Source organism: Hordeum vulgare, chromosome 7H (assembly GCF_904849725.1).
Source record: "Hordeum vulgare subsp. vulgare chromosome 7H, MorexV3_pseudomolecules_assembly, whole genome shotgun sequence".
In the NCBI taxonomy this organism is placed as follows: domain Eukaryota; kingdom Viridiplantae; phylum Streptophyta; class Magnoliopsida; order Poales; family Poaceae; genus Hordeum; species Hordeum vulgare.
This window is the reverse complement of record NC_058524.1, coordinates 453,861,494-453,877,854: the sequence shown is the minus strand read 5'-3', so window position 1 is coordinate 453,877,854 and position 16,361 is coordinate 453,861,494.

The window sequence follows — 16,361 nt, the reverse complement described above, 5'->3', positions numbered from 1 at the left end:
GAACCACTAAACATTGTAACCAATATCTTCTACCTTGACACAAAGAAAAAGAAAGCTATTTACACGGGAAAGCTCCCAACAAGCAAAAGAAGAAAGAAAAATCTTTTTGGGTTTTCTCGAAAGGACACAAAACAAGAAAACAAGAAAACGAAAAGAAACTAGCATGGATAATACAGTGGCAAAGTGTAAACACAGGCTAACAAAGTGAAAGCATAGGCATGAATGTAAAGTCGGTGAGAACATGTACTCCCCCAAGCTTAGGCTTTTGGCCTAGCTTGGTCTACTCCCAAGGTGGGAAATAACCAGCTCCAGGATACTCTAGAGCACACAGTGGATGCCACTGCTATGTGAGCTCCTCTGGCTCCCACTGATAAACTGGCGTCTGGTACTCGACTGGCGGCTCGGGCACGGGCGCTTGTGGTTGGGCCAAGCCCCAATATGCGTAGATGTCCGCGGGCATAATAGTGTACCTGCCTACATGAAGATCAAACAAAGAAGGAGCAGGAAAAGTAATAGTCTCTCGAGTACCCTGACTAAACACCAGGTTATAAATCATCCGTCTACTAGCATCTCTATCCAGAAAATCATGGCGAACCATGCTGTCATAATCCAGATATCTCTCAGGGAGAAGAGTCTCTCCTTCCTCTCCCACTCTAATGGGTATCTCAAAGTGTCTGGCAAGACGGGTAGCATAGATACCTCCATAGACAACACCTTTAGAACGGTTCAGGTTCAACCGTTGAGCTACTATGGCGCCCAAGCTATAAGTCTTATCATTATAAAGGCCTTCGCGCAAAACCGTAAGGTCTGCAGAACTAAGTGATCCAGCCTCCCACGGACAATCAAACATTTTCCCACAAATAGTGAGAAGTACCGAAGCACAGGAAAATGTATGCTAGCAATTCTAGCGTGAGACACTCCTCTCTCCTCTCCAACAGCAATAGAACCAATGAAATCCTCCAAGTCCCATGGACGAGGGTCACAGATATCCCCAACATAAGGTAATTTGCATACATTGCAAAAATCGTGCAGCGTCATGCACTGGGGGACATCGTAAATCATAAACTCAACCATGGGAGGATTCTTCCTCGGATAAAAGTTGAAGCTTTGAACGAAAATATTGGTGAGGAGGAGGTATTGTGGGCACTTATCTTCAACGAATGGAGTAAGACCTGCGTTCTCCACCAAGTAATAAAAGTCTTCATAAAGTCCGGCGGCACGCAAAAATTCATCACTTGGCCACTCGCACGCTCGAACTTCTGTGACTCAAGGGACTACGTACTTGGGGTGATTCTTCTCATCCTCCTTGGGGTTACGGCTTGAAGAGCCTCTCAAGAACCTCCTCATCTTTTCCCTTTTCTAGCTCTAAAAAATTCTGAAATTTTTAGAGACTTCGAAAGAAAAGTGAATAAGGATTAACCCAACTTGTAGCAACTACTCCTACTAGTGCCTAGAGACCGTATCACGCCCTAAAACTACTTGGGACCAGCTAAAATCAACTTTTCAAGCTCAAGAACAGGGTCACCAAGGTAGCAAGAATACGCGAAGGATAAAGCACTAGAGCAAAAACTAATTGGACCAATGGAGGAGTCACTTATCAAGGAGCAATTTCCCCTAAACAGTTCGGAGAATGGTGCTTTGAGAAAGGAGATCGAAAATCACAGCGAAATGAGCAAGAACACGGGTTTGAGCTGCGAAACAATTTTTTCTGGAGGTGGAAGAAGAGGCTGGGAGCTGGAATGAGTGGAGGGGGTGCCTGTGGGCCCCACAAGCTTGCACCCCGCTACCAGGGGGTAGGTGGCTGTGGCAGGGCTTGTGGCCCACTGCTCTGGCCCCCAGGCCAGCTCTAAGGCCCAGAAATTTTCAAAAATTCCAAAAAAATCATACTAAATTTTCAGGACCATCGAAGAACTTATATTTTTGAGTTATTTTTCTCCGGGACGCTAAAACAGAAAAACGGAAAAACTAAACTAATTCTATCATTTTTCTTCTAAGCAACAGAAAAGGAAAACTCAAAACAGAGGTATGTGACTCTCTGATTCATCCGTTTCATGGTCATCGAAAGAAATCCGTCAATGGGACTGATCAAGTCCTTATGACAAAACCTTCTCGAATCACAAGAGAGAACGGAGAATTTTCGAATAGCCACTAAGTCACCTCAATGGGGATATGTATCTCCCCAACAAGAAAATCATACTTCATCTTGACACGAGGAATAGGGCATTCAAAGCTCCCAATGAGAATCGATGAAGTCTTTTCGATAGCATTGATGCAATGTACTTGATATCGTTTCTTCGGAAAGTGCACTTTGTGCTCACTACCGTTTACATGGAAAGTGACATTGCCTTTGTTGCAATCTATAACAGCCCCTGCCGTATTTAAAAGGGGTCTTCCAAGGATGATAGCCATGGCATCGTCCTCGGGAATATCCAAGATAACCAAGTCTGTTAATATAGTGGTATTAGCAACCACAACAGGCACATCCTCGCAAACGCCGATAGGGAAAGCAGTTTATTTGTCGGCCATTTGCAGAGAAATTTCAGTGGGTGTCAACTTATCCAACTCAAGTTTACGATAAAGAGAGAGCGGCATAACACTAACACCGGCTCCAAGGTCACATAAGGCAGTTCTTACGTAGTTTCCTTTAATGGAGCAAGGTATAGTGGGCACTCCGGGATCACCAAGTTTCTTAGGAGTTCCACCTTTGAAAGTGTAGTTGGCAAGCATGGTGGAGATCTCAAGATCTGGTATCTTCTGTTTATTAGTCACGATATCTTTCATGTACTTGGCATACGGAGACATCTTGAGCATTTCAGTTAACCGCATCTGCAGAAAGACAGGTCTTATCATCTCAATGAAGCGCTCAAAATCCTCATCATCCTTTTTCTTGGATGGCTTAGGAGGAAAGGGCATAGGTCTCTGAACCCATGGCTCCCTCTCTTTACCATGCTTCCTAGCAGTGAAGTCATTCTTATCGTATCTGTTAGGTTGTGGATTATCAGGATTAATCGTAGGTTCAATCTCCACATCCTCGTCATTGCTAGGTTGAGCATTATTATGAACATCGCTGTCCATATTGTCACCAGGTTCATGTTCATCACCTGGTTGTGTTTCTGCATCGGACGCAGAAATATCATTAGGTTCTTCAGGCGTGATAGTATTTGGTGAACTGGCGTGCAGGTTTCTATCATCCTTCTTCTTCTCCTTAGGATGACTGGGTATATCAGCATTGATTCCTTGAGAATCTTGATCAATTCTCTTAGGATGACCTTCAGGATACAAAGGTTCCTGAGTCATTTTGCCTCCTCTAGTAATGACTCTGATAGAGTTGTCATTTAATTCATTGAGAAGGTCATTCGGAGCTTTAAGTACTTGTTCTACCTGAGTAGTAATCATAGAGGCATGTTTACTCAGAAGCTTCAGATCATTGACATTTCTGTCTACACAAGCACTTAAATGGCTAAGCATACGAGTACTTTGTTCCAAATGTCTGCTAATATAATCATTGAAACTTTGTTGTTTGGCAACAAAGTTGTCAAATTCAGCAAAGCATAGTCTAGCAGGTTTATCAAAAGGAATATCACTCTCATCAAACCTACACAGAGAATTCACTTCCACTACCTGTAACGGGTTATCGACACCATGGATCTCTTCAATAGGTGGTAGATTTTTGACATCTTCAGATCTAATGCCTTTCTCTTGCATAGATTTCTTGGCTTCTTGCATTTCTTCGGGACTGAGGAATAGAATACCTCTTTTCTTCGGAGTTGGTTTAGCAGGTGGTTCGGGAATAGTCCAAGCATTATTGTTGATCAAGAGGTTATTCAGTAGGGTCTCAGCTTGTTCTACTGTTTGTTCCCTAAAAACACAACCGACACAACTATCTAGGTGGTCTCTAGAGGCATCGGTAAGTCCGTTATAGAGGATATCAAGTATCTCGTTCTTCTTAAGAGGGTGATCAGGCAAAGCATTCTGTAGCTGGACGAGCCTCCCCTAAGCTTGTGGAAGACTCTCTTCTTGGAGTTGAGCAAAGTTGTATATTTCCTGCAAGGCAGCTTGCTTCTTATGGGTAGGGAAATATTTATCACAGAAGTAATAGACCATCTCCAGGGGACTACGCACACATCCAGGAGCAAGAGAGGTGAACCAGGCTTTAGCGTCATCCTTTAGAGAGAAAGGAAATAACTTAAGGATATAGTAGTGGCGGATCTTCTCCTCATTAGTGAAAAGGTTGGCTATTTCGGATAGTTTGGCAAGATGGGCTATGACTGTCTCAGACTCATGACCGTGAAAAGGATTAGATTCGACTAGAGAGATTATCTCAGGTTCGACAGAGAATTCATAATCCTTATCGGTGACAAAGATAGGCGAAGTGGTAAACTTCGGGTCATTTTTCATCCTAGCTTCCCGAGATTTTTCCTTCCACTTGAGAAGTAATTTCTTAGCGTTATAGGCATCCTTACACATAAGAAAATCCTCAGCTATCTCTCCCTCCATAACGTAACCCTCAGCTATTTCAGGCAATTCATATATAGGAGAGCTAGATCTAGCAGGAGCAAAAGGAGGTTCTATCTCAACAGTATCGGCAGTATCAGAAGCATCACGAGCATTGGTAGTAACTCTAGCAATATGAGCATGAAGGAACACTCCTAGTGGAACATCAAGCAAAGTAGCATCTCTAGCAGTATCAAGCATAGCATCATGAGGCAGAATAGCATCTCTGGCATCATCAGGCAAAGCAGTATCAAGCATAACATCTCTAGTAGTATCAGGCATAGTATCAAGCATAGTATCATCAGGCATAGTATCAAGCATAGTATCATCAGGCACAGTATCAAGCATAGCATCTCTAGCACTAGGTGATGTCGCAAACTTACTCATAACTGAAGGTGAATCAAGTGCAGAGCTAGATGGAAATTCCTTACCTCCCCTCGTAGTTGCGGGCAAGACTTTGGTCTTCGGATCCTTCAGATTCTTCATAATGATCAGCAGATATAAATCCCAAGTGACTCAGAGAATATAGCAATACCTCCCCGGCAACGGCGCCAGAAAAATGCTGATTGCAATATCTGGCGAATGCTAGACGAATGCTGATGACAACAAACCTTCCCTTGCAACGGCACGAGAAGAATGCTTCTTGCACTCACCGGCAACGGAACTAGAAGAATGTTTTTGATGGCCCACCAGCGCGTCGGTTCGCAGTAGTTTTCGAGGGTAGAGTATTCGACCCAAATTTGTTGATCGCCAATAGGAGGTGAGAGAATACTCTCGAGTATTTGCAGCTGAATTTGTGGGGACCCCGACTAGCAAGTCAAGTTCGCCGTGCCCAATGACCCCAAGGATCAATGTTCACTGAACACCGATACTGAATAATAGAGTCTTACATCCAAGTACCGAAATGATTACATCAAACGACCAGAAGGTCGGGTTCAAGAGCGAGGCCTAAGGCCAAATTAAACAGATACATCGAGTAGCAGAAACTCGTAAGGGCTAAGCGGTGCCCATGCCATCAAGCCTACACCGACAGGCATTCTGACTTGGAAGCGTCCTAGATCGCAGGTTCGTCTCCGATGGCGTACTCATCCCCAAACTCCGGGCCTTCCATGTCTGGTCAATAATATAACCAGTGGCAAGCCAATGAGTACTTTGAATGTACTCGCAAACAGCCCATGATATGAACATTTATAGTGAAAAATAACAGTAACGTGCATCTTTAGTGGAATGCAATTTGGTGGAATGATCAGGTATATGCAACAAGTTCAAGAATTACTCTTTAGGAACAGGTTACAGATATCAACATATCTGACAAGGGTTGAACACACCGGGTTCACCCTATATGCCAAGTCATCGAACTTGTCATAATCTCAATGTACTAATGAGGGCTAAACCATCCGGGTTTACCCTATATGCCAAGTCACCGAACTTGGTCATATTTTATCATGATTATAACAACACCTTTTTTTTAACACCACGCACACACTCTTTTGGTTTATGCGGAAACACTGGACGTAGTTTAAGCAGCACCACCCAACTGTCCTTGACCGTGGACACGGCTATTCGAATAGTTTGACACTCTACAGAGGTAGTACGCTGGACCCACGAGAAACGGGAAACTTCCGTGTCATCCACGACTCGCGGTATATCACATATACCCGAGGTAAGTACCCGATCATCATCTTTCCCCTGACGATACTAGACAAAGAGGTCCACTCGATTGGTACCCAACCCACATGTTGTACGTCTTACGAGCACCGACTCTGGACAGTATCAACCATGCGGGGACCAACGGTGTGCCTGGAACTCATAATAATGGCATAGTCGTCCTACCTGGCACGACCCCATCACGAGAGTGACACCGATCACTCCCGCCACTAGTAATGTGGCTCTTTGCTAGTACCGACCAGAGTAATCAACAAAGCCCCGTCCCATAAAGGGGTATCATGGTCGTATTGGTAAGGTTGGGACGGTCGACACATCATAAATCTAATCCCATTTCCGAAACCATACTCACACAAAAACACCGGTGCATCACTTCACCAAAAGTGATCACCAACTCATCATCACCCTCGGGCATTAGTGGCACCCGACGGGGTTTTCATAAACTCTTTATTTAACTCATCATCATGCTCATGATAATATGCTCTATTTTTACTTGTCAACATGGTAATAACATGACCCTCACGGGTAGGGTCAAGCTCAATGCAATGATCTTACTCTACTAGTCAGCATGACAGTAGCATGATCCTAATAGATGGTAGGGTCAAGCTCATCATGCTTGTGCTCCGAGGAGCCACATGAATAACATCATGAACATGGAAGGCCTTGAAGAAGCCTCCGGTGTCATCACCACAATGATGAACCGGGATCGTGATCACATGCAATGGGAAAATACCAACTATGCTAGCATGGAACAATGTTTGTGTTCAAGTCATGGTCAAAGGCTGCTTTCCTTGGTCAGCTAGGTATCCAGGGTCTTCGAGGTCTTCCGCTCTGGATCCTCCGTCACTCGGTAACTCTACCATCGAGAAAGGAATAAATAAATAATAGCTCTCACTAAAACACATCACAAAGTGCTTTTAAAAATGTTGCAAAGTTTGAATAAATTCAGTTTATTATTTTGGCAAATGTTTCCTATAGTTTTTATTAGCTAAGCATATTTATTTAAAAGCAAACAGAAGAAAACAAGTGCTTTTTAATATCATTTTATTATACCAAAATAGTTTCTGTTTTTGATAATTGTCAAACACTACAGAATCAAATACTACACATTTTTACAAAATTACTTGTGGAAGAATCATATTTTTCTACTGGCTAAATATTTTTATAAAAATCATTTAAGTTACTGGATTAAAATAAAAGGAAAAGGCCAGGGGGAACAGATCCAGCCGGCCCAGCTAGCAGGCCTGGCCACCAGGTGCGCGCGGGCCAGGTTCAAACCTGACCTGCGGGCCCCTGGGGTCAGCGTCAGCGGCTGCGCGCGCTGGCTGCCCCAGGACACCGACAGGTGGGCTCCACCTGTCGGGTCCTTCTCCTACCTCCAACCAGAGAGGTGGAGACGGACGCCGGCAAGGCTGCCGTTGTCCTCAGGCCAAACTAGGAGCGGGAACGGGTCCCTCGTGCCTCCGCCTACCTGCTCGTGGTCGGGGAGTCACCGGAGGTGGTCTGGGTCGCCGGCGACGAGGTGACCATGGCGGAAGGGTTTCGGGTTGGTGTTGAACTAGTGTCTAGGTGCACGGATTCACTCGGGAAAGTTGGGGGAAATGTTCCTGGTGTCAAGGGGAGTGTAATGGGAGGTCGGGCAACGCAGGAGCCGAGGTGTAGCCGGAGATCGACCGGAGCTCCGAGGCAGAGGGGCCTCGGTCGATCTCGAGCATCGGGGCTGTGCGAGATCGATTGGGTGGCTAGGGGGTGTCTACTCGTTGTGCCGAAGCTGCTTGGAGGGTGCTGGGGGGACCTATTTATACGCCAGCGATGGTGACCCGACTCGGGCGCACCCGTGACTCACCGTGGCGCGCGTGCGAGCACAGTGAGGTGCTGGCCGCAAAACCACAGGTTCGGGACGTGGTTTAGGACCTCCTGGTGCATCGGCCGCAGAGGGAAAGCGAGTGGGGTCGAGTCGCAGCGACCGTGCATGCTCGGCCGCGTCGGGCGCGCACGGGCACGCGTCGCCTGAGCTCTTGCGCGAGGGGAGAGGGTCCCTGGGGGTAGCTTTGCACTGAATGGTTGTCAGGGGAGCGTTTGGACATAACTGGGGAGGTTGGGACCGGCCGAGGCATCGTCCCCTTGCGGGAGGCTCTCTACAGCGCGCCCAGAGCACAGTTTTGGCGTGCCACGGCATGCTGGCGCGCTCTGGGGCACTTGGGACGTGTCCTCCATGTCCTGAGTGTTGCTGGGAGTGTGCCTAGCCGTTGTGTTTTAGTGGGAGCCCAAGCTGGTCAAGGGAGCAAGGAACACTAGTGTTGCCGGTACTGCCCTGCGGCTCAAATTGGAGTTCTTGTCACTTGTGCTTGGAGTTGGGGCGGGGCTGATTGACTGGGTGCTAAGGGTGTTCTGGGGCTCTAACCCACCAAGTTTGGGGCCTTGCCATTGGGTAAAACAGTGGCTAGGAGGGTTTTTACCTTCCTGTCAGTAGGTGTTCGACAGTGACTTGGGGTGCTTCCACTCCACCACTAGAAATGAAACTTAACAGGTTTGGTCTTGGGGTAAAAACATGGGGTTTCACCAAATTTGAGCTCCATTGAACCAATTTGGCTTTGTAAACTTGAAAATGCCTCAAAATGACCAGTACTGTCCTTTACAAAGGAAGTGTGGCCAAACAAAGTCTCACAAATCCCATCTTTGGTGTGGAGTCCTCATTTGGGGTGTCAACACCTCTGCAAAGTTTCAGCTCCATTGGAGAAACTTTGCAATGTAGAGTTGTTCCAAGTCTTCTCTGGACACAGAGGGTTTTGGGCTCATTAGGTGCACTTCCCCACCTTGGATGAAGGTGAGATTTTAGGTGAGCACCTAATATGGCTTGGGAGGGCTCCTGTAATTTTTTGGGAATTTACTAAGATAATTTCCTTTGGAAACATCTCAAAAAGCTAAAACAGACAGAAATGGTTTTCAGGGTTTTACTCAAATAATATTAATATAAAATAGGGTTGAAAATCTTATATATGGAAAATATATGTCCTACTGAGCTTCCATGAATTTACTCAGAATTTTCTAAGGCAGGAAAGCAATTTTCCTAGTGGGAATATCATTACTGGCCTTAGAAACAGACATAGATATAAAATAGGAAAATAATATTTTAAATCACCAATTAATGTTTTTAATGAATGAAAATAATATTTGTATCAGACCACCAACTTTGGTTGGAAGTGCCACTTGGCTTCATGAGCTAGTAGTGTATCCCAACATGGTGAAGGTGATCTTGATATAAAGGAAAAAGGGTTTTTTGGAAGAGAGCAAAATAATAAGTTTTCATGGGTTTGAGTCATCAAACAAGCAAGCATTCACTCATACAAGGGTTCACATTGCACTCACAACATTATTTGAAAAAGTTTTAACAAGCTCTGATTTTTGCAACATAAAATACTTGTGGTGAAAAACAGGGTGTGACAGACCTATCCCTCTTACAAGAATCTCGTCCCCGAGATTCTTAAGCTAAGCCTTAAATAGCTCGGGAAATTCTGATCGGAGATAGTCTTCACGTTCCCACGTGGCTTCTGCTTCGGTATGGTTGCTCCGCTGAACCTTGAAAAACTTGATGGTGCGACTTCTGGTGCAACGCTCGGCTTCATCCAAAATGCGGATCGGTCTCTCGCGGTAGGTAAGATCCGGTTGAAGGTCAATAGCTTGATGGTCAATGTCCTTGTAAAGATCGGGACGGTTCGTCACTTGCAAGCTCTTCCGGAGCTGTGACACGTGAAACACGTTGTGCACACCCGAAAGCTCAGGAGGTAGCTCCAACTGATAAGCTACTTCCACGCGCCTTGCCGTGATCTTGAAGGGTCCAATGAACCTTGGAGCTAGCTTCCCCTTGACGTGGAAATGCTTGGTCCCCTTGAGAGGCGTGACTCGCAAGTACACCTGGTCTCCGGGAACAAACTCCACGTTTCTACGGCGAGGGTCCGCATAGCTCTTTTGCCTTGACTTAGCTGCCTCCAAGTTTTCTCGGACAAGCTGAACCTTGTCCCCTGCTTCCTCCAGTGCTTCTGGTCCGAAAACTAGTCCTTCACCTGTTTCAGACCAATTGAGCGGGGTGCGGCACTTCCGCCCATATAATGCTTCGAATGGGGCCATCTGAAGACTGGACTGGTAGCTATTGTTGTAAGAAAACTCAGCAAACGGCAGGCAGTCTTCCCACTTGGCACCATGAGCCAAAACACATGCGCGGAGCATGTCCTCAAGTATCTGGTTTACCCTCTCGGTCTGTCCGCCCGTCTGCGGGTGGAAAGCCGTACTGAAGGAGAGTTTGGTTCCGAGAGCTTCTTGAAACTTCTTCCAGAATCTTGAGGTGAATTGCGTGCCGCGGTCGGACACGATCTCCTTGGGAACTCCATGGAGAGTCACCACTCGATGAATGTACAGACTGGCGAGCTCGCTGCCATCGTAGGTGGTGTTAACGGGGATAAAATGGGCCACCTTGGTCAAATGATCGACTATGACCCAAATGGAGTTATGACCCTTATTCGACCAGGGCAACCCGGTGATGAAGTCCATGCTGACTTTATCCCACTTCCATTCCGGCACTTGAAGAGGTTGCAGCAATCCAGCAGGTCGCTGGTGTTCAGCCTTGACTCGCTGGCATACATCGGATTTAGCGACATAGGAGCCAATTTCTCTCTTCATGCCATGCCACCAGAATCGTTCTTGGATGTCTTGGTACATCTTGGTACCACCTGGATGGATAGAGTATGGTGTGTCATGAGCCTCTTGCAGGATCAAGTCCTTAAGTTCGGCCTTGTTAGGTACGCACAAGCGCTTTCCGTACCATAGTACTCCTTGCTCATCAATCGAGAATCCTGGGGCTTTGCCTTCTCGCACCTTCCTCTTGAGGCCTTCGATACTCTTGTGCCCCTTCTGGGCTTCCTTGATGTCATCTGCCAGAGTAGGCTTGACCTCGAGGTTGGCCAGGTACCCTGGTTCGACTATCTCAAGCCCGAAGTCCTCCATCTCTTCATACAATACGGGTAACCTTTCCTTAGCGTGACGTTCAAGGAGCCTGCCTTCCGGCTTAAGGCATCGGCTACCACGTTCGCCTTGCCGGGATGATACTGAATGCTGAGATCGTAATCCTTGATTAACTCAAGCCATCTCCGCTGCCTCATATTCAGCTCCCTCTGAGTGAAGATATATTTAAGACTTTTGTGGTCTGTATATATCTCACATCGCTTCCCCAGAAGGTAATGTCGCCACGTCTTCAGAGCATGCACCACAGCTGCTAGCTCGAGATCATGGGTGGCGTAGTTCTCCTCATGCAGTCGCAGTTGCCGTGACAAGTACGCCACGACCCTGCCATCTTGCATCAGGACTCCACCGAGCCCAGTTCCAGAGGCATCAAAATATATCACTAATTCCTTGTTGATGTCTGTGGTAGCCAATACCGGGGCGGTAGTTAGCCTCTTCTTCAACTCCTGGAAGCTTGCTTCACACGCCGGTGTCCACTCGAACTTCCGGCCTTTCTTCAAGAGCTGAGTCATAGGTCGAGCGGTGCTGGAGAATCCTTCTACGAACTTGCGGTAGTATCCCGCGAGCCCGAGGAAACTCCTGACATCCTTCACGTCCTTTGGTGATTCCCAGTTGGTCACTGTATTAATCTTGGACTGATCTATGGCCAAACCGCTTGCCATCAGGGTATGACCCAGAAATCCAACTTCGTTCAGCCAGAACTGACACTTGCTAAATTTGGCATAAAGCTGGTGCTCTCGAAGCTTTCCCAGAACTAGCCTCAGGTGTTGCTCATGCTCCTCTTCAGACTTGGAGAAGATTAATATGTCATCGATGAACACGACGACAAACTTGTCCAAATATTTCATGAAGACCTTGTTCATGAGGTACATGAAGTAGGCTGGGGCATTTGTCAAACCGAAGGGCATGACCGTGCATACGTATAGACCGTACCGGGTCACGAATGCAGTCTTGGGTATATCTTCAGGTCAGATCTTCAACTGGTAGTATCCCGATCGAAGATCGATCTTGGAAAATACCCTGGCCCCGTTTAACTGGTCAAACAGGTCTTCGATCTTGGGGAGCGGGTACTTGTTCTTAATTGTGACTTCATTAAGAGAACGGTAATCGACGCAGAGTCGAATGGTACCATCCTTCTTTGAAACAAATAGAACCAGTGATCCCCAAGGTGATGCACTCGGACGGATGAACCCTTTCCTGAGTTGCTCATCTAGCTGCTTCTTCAGCTCTGCCAGCTCTTCGGAACCCATCCTGTAAGGCTTTTTATATATAGGCCTTGATCCGGGCATGAGCTCAATGATGAACTCGATGTCTCGGTCAGGAGGCATTCCAGGTAGCTCGTCAGGAAAGACGTCCGGGTATTCACAGACTATAGGCACTTGATCAAGCTCTACCTCGGATAGACTGTTGACTCGAGGCACTTGAGCCGATATTGGCTCAGAGACGAACTTGACCTTGATCCCTTGGTTGCTTGTGATGGTAATGGCCCTGTTGGCACAGTCCAAAAAACTCTGGTGCTTGGCCAACCAATCCATGCCGAGGATTACTTCTACACCTTGCGATTTAAGCACAATGAGGTCTGCCAAGAAACTCGTCCCATTGATAACTATCTCGACCCTTCTACACCCTAGGTTGGTCCGCAATACTGCTCCCGGGGTTTGAATTGCCATCTGCCCACGGAGTAGAGTGGGTTTTAAACCACACTTCTCCGCAAACCCTTGAGTAACAAAAGAATGTGAGGCACCACAATCAAACAACACTGTTGCTGGAGTTGAGTTGACGAGGAACGTACCCAGAATGCAGTCCGGGTCTTCCTACGCCTCTTCTGCAGTGATGTGATTGATCCGGCCCCTGCCATTGAACTGCTCGTTGCGGGGGGCCTGGTTCCTTCCTCATGCACCTTGATCGGGGTTGGGAGCATTGGGACGTGGTGCGTCGGGCTTCTTGTTGGGGCACTGCCTGGAATAGTGCCCGGTCTGACCACACCCAAAGCAGGTGACTTGCCCCGGAGGGTTGGTTTTGACTCCACCGTTGTTCGGCGGGTTGACTGCTGGCTTGGCTTGCTGCTGAGGCTGATAATTCTGGCGGAACATCGGATACTTGTACTGCTGCTGCTGAAAGTTGGGTCTTGCAGGTGCTGACTGCCATGGTCTTGGTCTTGCGCTACTGCGTCCTCCACTGCCTATCAGTTTGCGCTTGCAGGTGTCGTCCATCGCACGACGCTTGTCTTCCAGAATAAGCGCCTTGTTAACCAGCTCGCTGAAAGTCTCGCAGTCGCAAACCACTAGCTGGTATTGCAGGGACTGCTGTAACCCTTCCATGAAGCGTTCCACCTTAGCGGCTTTAGTGTTAACATCTTCGGGCGCATACCTCAACAAGAGGTTAAACTTCTGCAGGTACTCCTTAACAGTTCCACTGCCCTGCCTCAAGGCTCGGAATTCACGCTTCTTAATGGTCATCAGTCCAGGTGGAATGTGAGCCGCGCGAAATCCTTCCTTGAACATCACCCAAGTGATGACTTGCCCTATCCGCATGATCTGGAATCCATCCCACCATGCTCTGGCGGTGCCTCCGAGACAGTGAGAAGCAGAAAGTACCTTCTCATGATCGTCGGTGCACTTGACCAGCGCAAGGAGGTCTTCAATGGTGCGAATCCAGTCATCGGCGTCCAGTGGTTCAGTCGACTCCGTGAATATGGGAGGCGTAGTCCGCATGAACTCAGAAAGAGTAGAGCGACCACCACCATTCCCATTCCGCGGTGGGTTGTCCACCAGGACTTGAGTCAGCTGCTGAATAGCAGCATTGCTGGCTTGACGCTCCTCCCGAAGAGCTTGAAGGAACTCAACCATCGTCAAGTTCTCAGGAGGAGGTGGTGGCGGAAGGTCTCTAGGCTGCTCGTGGTGACCTCCAGCGTGAGCTTCTCCTTCGGTTCCCTGCGGCGTCCCTGAGGAGCCGGCGCCGGGGTTGCCGAAGGTGCTGTTGCGGGTTGCGTTCACCATCCTGTCATAGAAACAGACAGGTCATAATGCCACCTTGCTCGGGAATACAAGGATTCGCTCCTAGTAAGAGGGGGTCCAATACGTGCATGTGCCAAGTTTTCAAAACCAAAGTTTTTGACAAACTGGAAATTGCATTCATAAAAACTAGGTGATGTAGTCACTTACAGGCTGCCTAAGGCAATATGTGACTTACATCATGCACACATACGCAAATTAGAAACGGATACATGGATACCCTATACTCGGGGTACTCCTAATTGCCTACGCTAAATCCTACGTGGCGGACTGCTCGGTCTCAAAGGCGGACTCAACAGGATCCTCATCTTCATCAACATCTTCCTCCTTTATAGGAGTGGAAGAAAGAATCCGCACATCATTGTCTCTCTTAGGCGAGGCGGCGAAGATCTCAGTGTACTCTTCCGCTGTCAGGCGGCGACTCCGAAGAGGGACTGCCTGGATGGGTAACACACCACCCCTAGTTGCAACAGCTGTCCTCCCTTCAGGTGCGCCTGCCTTCTTTAGCTTGCGGTTCTGCATCTTCTCAGTGTGGAGCAGGCCCTTGACTAGGTGCAGCTCTTGGCGAAGCTTGACTGATTCCTTAACCAGGAAGTGCGCCAGGGTGTCCGACGAGAGACCGAAGTAGGTCTGAAACCTTAATGGCATCCCATCCTCCGTGGCTGAGGTGAGTGTCCAACTCCCATCCACTCCTTCCTTAATGAAAGGTAGGTGACGAGTGACATGCTCGTTAGCCATCTCAGGGAGGACGCTGCGGAGTTGCACGAGCGCCTCTCGTGCAGCCGTCTCCACTGCCAACATCAGCTCTCCCATCTGTGGTCCTTCGAAGAACCAACTAGACGGGCAATCATTAGCCTTCACTGTCACGTCCACGTGATATTCCTTAGTGTCGGTGTTGACCTAGTGCTCGTGGTAGAGGAAGATGGGCGTGCGACGTACGTGGCACTTCTCGAGACAATCCACCAGAAGGAGTGGAAAGCCGTTCTCCAGAAGCGTCTCAGGTACGACAGCCATCTACAAGGCATAGGAGAGAGGTCAGAAGGTTGTATGTGCAAAAGTCTTGTGCAAGGCTGGCATTCTAACGCTCTCAGTTAACGTCCATGCTATCTAAGGCTTCCTATAGTCAGGATGGCTCTGATACCAGTTCTGTGGGGACCCCGACTAGCAAGTCGAGTTCGCCGTGCCTAGTGACCCCAAGGATCAATGTTCACTGAACACAGATACTGAATAATAGAGTCTTACATCCAAGTACCGAAATTATTACATGAAATGACCAGAAGGTTGGGTTCAAGAGCGAGGCCTAAGGCCAAATTAAACAGATACATCGAGTAGCGGAAACTCGTAAGGGCTAAGCGGTGCCCATGCCATCAAGCCTACACCGACAGGCATTCTGACTTGGAAGCGTCCTAGATCGCAGGTTCATCTCCGACGGCGTACTCATCGCCAAACTCCGGTCCTTCCATGTATGGTCAATAATATAACCAGTGGCAAGCCAATGAGTACTTTGAATGTACTCGCAAACAGCCCATGATATGAACATTTATAGTGAAAAATAACAGTAACATGCATCTTTAGTGGAACGCAATTTGGTGGAATGATCACGTATATGCAACAAGTTAAAGAATTACTCTTTAGGAACAGGTTACAGATATCAACATATCTGACAAGGCTTGAACACACCGGGTTAACCCTATATGCCAAGTCATCGGACTTGTCATAATCTCAATGTACTAATGAGGGCTAAACCATCCGGGTTTACCCTATATGCCAAGTCACCGAACTTGGTCATATTTTCTCATGATTATAACAACACCTTTTTTTAACACCACACACACACTCTTTTGGTTTATGCGGAAACGCTGGACGTAGTTTAAGCAGCACCACCCAACTGTCCTTGACCGTGGACACGGCAATTCGAATAGTTTGACACTCTGCAGAGGTAGTACGCTGGACCCACGAGAAACGAGAAACTTTCGTGTCATCCACGACTCGCGGTATATCACATATACCCGAGGTAAGTACCCGATCATCATATTTCCCCTGACGATACTAGACAAAGAGGTCCACTCGATTGGTACCCAGCCCACATGTTGTACGTCTTACGAGCACCGACTCTGGACAGTATCAACCATGCGGGGACCAACGGTGTGCCTGGAACTCATAATAATGGCA